The following is a 6,611-nucleotide window of genomic DNA, read 5'->3' as shown; positions in this document are numbered from 1 at the left end:
CCGACCAAGGAGGTGGAGTCCTCCATGGCCTCCACCCTCCCACTTGGTTGGCTGGTTGGGTTTGGTGGAGTCCAACCGGGACTCCACCTTCCATGGTGATTTCATCCGGAAGATTCTAGAACATTCTAGCACCTTCCATAAATGCACCGGATCATTTCCAAACTTGGAAAGTGACTTCCTATATATGAATCTTATTCTCCGGACCATTCCAGACCTCCTCGTGATGTCCTGGATCCCATCCGAGACTCCGAACAAAATTCAAACTCCATTTCATATTCCATATCTACTTAAAACGACATCAAACCTTCAGTGTGTCACCCTACGGTTCGTGAACTATGTAGACATGGTCGAGACTCCTCTCCGACCAATAACCAATAGCGGGATCTGGAGATCCATAATGGCTCCCACACATTCAACGATAACTTACTGATTGATTGAACCATTTACATACGATACCGATTCCCTTTGTCACGCGATATTTTACTTGTCCGAGGTTTGATCATCGGTATCTCCATACCTTGTTCAACCTCGTCTCCGACAAGTAATCTTTACTCGTACCGTGGCATATCATCTCTTGTGAACTATTCACATGCTTGCAAGCTAATCAGACGACATTCCACCGAGAGGGCCCAGAGTATATCTATCCGTCATCAGGATGGACAAATCCCACTCTTGATCCATATGCCTCAACTCATACTTTCCGAATACTTAATACCACCTTTATGACCACCCATTTACGCAGTGGCGTTTGATGTAATCAAAGTACCCTTCCGGTATAAGTGATTTACATGATCTCATGGTCGAATGACTAGGTAACTATGTATCGAAAGCTTATAGAAAATTGAACTTAATGACGTGATCTTATGCTACGCTTATTTGGGTGTGTCCATTATATCATTCATCTAATGACATAACCTTGTTATTAATAACATCCAATGTTCATGATCATGAAATTATGATCATCTATTAATCAACAAGCTAGTTATACAAGAGGCTTACTAGGGACTCCTTGTTGTTTACATAACACACATGTACAATGTTTCGGTTAATACAATTATAGCATGGTATGCAAACATTTATCATAAACACAAAGATATATAATAACCACTTTATTATTGCCTCTTGGGCATATCTCCAACACAAAGATCATCTTTATGTAATGCTACATGTTCTATTTTCTGGGATCCAATGAATATTGAATACTATGTTGATATCGATTATATACTTGTCATATGTTATTTGTGATCTTGCATGCTCTCCATTGCTAGTAGATGCTTTGGCCAGGTAAATCCTTGTAACTCCAAGAGGGATTATTTATGCTCGATAGTGGGTTCATGCTTGTAGTAATGTGGAAGAGTGGCAATAACTTCTAAGTTTGTAGATGTGTTGTTGCTACTAGGGAGAAAACAACAATGCTTTATCTAAGGGTAATTCTATTAATTACTTTACACACATTGCTTAATACAATAATCTGTTTCTTGCAACTTAATACTGGAAGGGGTTCGGATGATAAGCTGGAGGTGGATAATTAGTCATAGACGCAGTTAGATTACGGTCTATGTATTATGTTGTAATGCCCAAACAAATCTCATAGCAATCATCTTGTCATGTATGGTCTTTATTCTGTCAATTGCCCAACTGTAATTTATTCACCCATCATGTTATTTATCTTTATGGAGAGAGTGAACTGTGGACCTCAGTCCTTTCTTTTACACTGATAAAATCATCCTGTTCTGTTTACTTACTGCAAGCACTGTTCTCTTTAATTTCACTGCAAACAAACATCTCTTTCCACACTATATGGTTAATCCTTTGTTTTCAGCAAAATCAGTGAGATTGATAACCTCACTGTAAGTTGGGCAAAGTATTTTGGTTGTGTTGTGTGCAGGTTCCACGTTGTTGCTGACGCCGATAGTGCGTCATGCCACAAGTCAGCTAGCAACACCTTCAGAAGTCACGCCTTTTTCCTACTGGAACCTTGGTTTCTTACTAAGGGAAAACTTCTATTGTGCTCATCATACCTTCCTCTTGGGGTTCCCAATGGTGTGCAATCTGCGCTCGTCAAGCTAATTTTCTCGCGTCGTTGCCGGGGAGAAAGAGGATTTCTGCAAGGGGAGTCTCTCATCTTCAATCTCTTTACTTTTTTATTATTTTGCTTAGTTTATTTTACTTTGTCTTGGTTGCTTTGTTATATTAAAAACATAAAAAATAGTTTCTTTTATAGTCGTTATTTTTGTTGTTCTATTTTCATCTTGATAAAATGAGTATTCCTGAAGTTGAGGTTCATTCTTTTAAGCAACAAGGGGAAAGATGCTTGGTATAGAATAAGTGATACTCATCATAGATGTACTAAAAAATATTCTCCCATGATCCTTCTTAGAAATTTTTATGTTGGTATATCTAGCTGGAATATGTATGTTTTGGATACTCTTACGGGGGTAATTTTCTGGGTACTCCTGCTTTGGAAGCCTGCAATTTAATTGAAAGCTTAGTAGGAATACCACCTATTAATATTGTTAAAACTGAGATCTCTTTAGAAGATGTTGTAGAAAGACTGAGCTCTCCAGAGAAAAGTTTGCCCCTTTTTTATAATACTAGCCAAATTAATGAATCAATAGAAAGTATCAATAAAAAATCATTGTTTTAGAGGCTAGCAATACCCATGATAATAGAAACCTTAGAAATGGTAAACTAGAGGAGGCTATGGAAACTTTAAGTTCAATTTTTTCTTCTCTCGGGTTTAAGAAGGAGAAAGCTTTTGTGGAAAAGAGCACAAATTCATGTATGTTCCCAAGGTACCTAAACCAAAACCCCATAATATGTTTAAAACTGATAATTTTTTTAGTATAACTAAGAGTGATTTACATGTTGAATCATCTTTAGGGGTATCTAAAGTGCCTATTTTGACAAGTTGTGTTTTAGAGGAAGTGATTGATCTTGATGCTTCTTCACTTGAAAATACTTGATGCTAGCTCTTTTTCTGCACCTAGCTGAAAGGCGTTAAAGAAAAGCACACTTGGGAGATAACTCATGTTTTATTTCTGTAATTTTTCTTTTGTCGAGTATTGGAAGTTATTACCTTTGTAATAACCTCTCTTTATCATTTTTATTTCTTTTTTGTGCCAAGAATAGCCTCTAATAGGAAGAAAGTAAGATTTGCGGAAGTTGCTGTCCCGAAAACAGATTCTGTGTTGTCACCATAAAAATTTGTATTCCCAGCTTGAGCGTAATTTTGAGCTGCCAATTTTTTAGCGTATGCCCCAGGTTATTATCTAACTTTCGCTAGTTTAGCACTTCTCGATCTGAGAAACATATAAGTTTCGAAAAAATCGATCTTTACTTATTGTTCTGTTTTGACAGATTTTTACCACTATTTGCATTTGCCTCTTAATCTCTTTCTTTTTTAGTTCTTTTGGGAGAAAGAGCTTTTTGAATAAGTTGCTACAGTAGGTAATGTTTTAATATATGTTTGATATATGTTAGAACTGAACCCAAGTGAATTTTTTATTTTTACTGCACTAATATTGCTAATAATAATTGTGTGAAGTTTTGTATGAAGGAAGTTTTGAAGAGTAGGTAGAGAAGAATGATGTAATGGCATGAAGTATGGACAAAAACTCAAGTTTGGGGATGCCCATGTCACCCCAAGAAATATCCAAGAGGTACAAGAGTCAAAACTTGGGGATGCCCAAGGCATCCCCTCTTCATCAACAAACCATCAGGTCATCTTTCTAGACGCTATATTTTTATTGCTTCATATGCTATGTGTTGTTCTTGGAGCGTCTTTATTTTTATTTTTGTTTTTAGTTTTGTTTTGTTTTGTTTGCTGTAGCATATGATTGGACCCCAGCATATTTGTTTTGGAGAATGACACTCTCCATTTTAATTGCATAGAACACTCTAGTTTTCACTCTTATTGTTCCGCGAGTGTTCTCTTTTGCTAGTACTGCGTTTAGATCTTGGTTTTCCATTCTTATTTTGTTCAGAGCTTGTTAGTTTTCTTTATTTAGATATGATTAGCTCTCTGCTCTTTATTGATTTTTATCTATGAGAGTTGTTTCAAATAAGTTGATTGGTGTTGGAGATGAGTAAAATGTTTAATGCTTATAGTGATGCAAAAGGAAGCTTGTTTAGACTATGGCATAGACTTTGGCATGTCATGTTGGATGTTATTCTTATCATATGCTTAGTAGTTATTGTTGTAGCATGACTTGTCTCAAATAGCTGAGAGTGCTTAATGTGTCATTGAAAGAATCATGTGTTGTTTCCATCATACAAAGCATAATATTGTGGTATTTTCCTTTGATGCTTTATTGGGTTGACTTGGCATATGTTTACATCATGTTATAACTACAAACCAGTCACCTAAAGCCTCTATGATCATTTAGTTTTTGACTTGTAATATCACTTTATGGTTTGATTAATAATGTATGCATGATTATGACCATTATTGCTCTCTTAGTTGGTCGCTCCCAGTCTTTTGCTAGCCTTTGCATATACTGAGTATGAGCTCTACTCGTGCATCTAACCACCAAAAACCAGAGTTTGCCAATTGTGTCCACCATACATACATATATGTGGTATTTCACCGCCACTCCAAAGTAAATTGCTTGTATGCTACCTTTAAACCTTCAAATATTATTACATGTTTTGTGTTTTGTTTTAGCTCATGAGGAAGTCTTGAATGGTTTATTGTCTTTTCATAACTTCATTTCGTGACTAGCATGAAGAATGTGCTGGTCCTTAATATTGCAAAAAGAGCAAGGCAACTGGGTTCCATGCCCAAACAAAATATAAAATAAACAAATAAACAAGTAAAGCTCCGCACATTATGTACTGGAGAGAACCTAAATAATGGTGTGCAAATGGAGAACTACATGAGAGCCGCTCTTGAGGTCACTATATGAAAGGATGATAGATCATTTAATGACATTCGTTGACATAGACATGCATACCTCTCAAAATATATTTTCAACACTCCTATTGCATTCAAAATAAAAAGCACTAGCACATTAGTAATCTTGCTTCCCTCTGCGCAGGGCCGTTCTTTTATTTTATGTTGAGTCTTCATCTTCTTGATTTATGCACCAATTAAGAGAGCATAGTTATCATTCTGGGTATAATGTGCATAGTCCCAAAATTTATTATTGATTGATTCAAGATTATGATATTGCTTGTTCTTAAATTACTTGTATCTAGTCACCCTTTAAACTTTAAAGGTGTCCTGACATTTATATTTTGCTACTTCATAAAGGACAAGCTGAGTACCACTTTGATATGTTTTATCTATGCTAAAAAACAAACAGTTGCTTTCAGTACACAATTATTCATGATCCTTTGTTTGAGTTACTTTTCATGTTATAACATAGTTTCTAAGTTATATTGTTAGAATTATGTCTATCATGCCTATGTTTAGAGTACTTTGATCGCAGCTCACAATGCTTTTACAATAACTTGATCAAGATTGTTTTGGCTTCGTGTCATCTTAAAAATTATTTTATGTTATCACTTACCTACTCGAGGACGAGCAGGAGTTAAGCTTGGGAATGCTGATACATTGCAAACGTGTCTATAATTTTTTATGCTCCATGCTTGTTTTACACCAATTTCTATATGTTTTGTTTACACTTTGTTGCACGTTTATACATTTTCCGGCACTAACCTATTGATAAGATGCTACAATGTCAGTTCTCTGTTTTCTGTTGTTTTGTATTTCAAAAAAGTTGTATAGGAAATATTCTCGGAATTGGACGAAACAAAATCCGAAGTTTTTATTTTACCATAACGAAGACGGAGTCTAGAGAAGAGATGAAGAGGCGCTACAGGGCGGCCACACCAGGCCATGGCGCGGCCCAGGCCCTGGCCACGCCATGGGGTGGTGTGGGCTCCCAGGCGTCCACTGACCTCGCCCTTCCACCTATTTGTTCACGATCTCGGGAAAACGTAAATACCCAAGCCTCCATCCACGAAAATTTCCGTCGTGGCCGCCATCGCCGACCCTAGCTCGGGAGGGTTTTGAAGCCCTTCCCGGCACCCTGCCGGAGAGGGAGATCATCACCGGATGCCTCTTTATCGCCATGCACGCCTCCGAAGTGTTGTGTGAGTAGTTCATCTCTGGACTACGGGTCCATAGCAGTAGCTAGATGGTTGTCTTCTCCACTTTATGCATCATGTTTAGATCTTGTGAGCTTCCTATCATGATCAAGATCATCTTTACGTAATGCTACATGTTGTGTTTGTTAGGATCCGATGAATATTGAATTCTATGTTGAGATCGATAATACACTTGTCATATGTTATTTGTGATCTTGCATGCTCTCCGTTGCTAGTAGATGCTGAAGGAGATATGCCCTAGAGGCAATAATAAAGTGGTTATTATTTATATCTTTATGTTTATGATAAATGTTTATATATCATGCTAGAATTGTATTAACCGAAACATTAGTACATGTGTGATATGTAGACAAACAAGAAGTCCCTAGTATGCCTCTTAAACTAGCTTGTTGATTAATGGATGATTAGTTTCATAATCATGAACATTGGATGTTATTAATAACAAGGTTATATCATTGTATGAATGATGTAATGGACACACCCAATTAAGCGTAGCA

This window comes from Lolium rigidum, chromosome 1, assembly GCF_022539505.1.
Source record: "Lolium rigidum isolate FL_2022 chromosome 1, APGP_CSIRO_Lrig_0.1, whole genome shotgun sequence".
NCBI lineage: Eukaryota > Viridiplantae > Streptophyta > Magnoliopsida > Poales > Poaceae > Lolium > Lolium rigidum.
The sequence above is the reverse complement of the archived record's forward strand: the minus strand, read 5'-3'. Positions refer to the sequence as shown.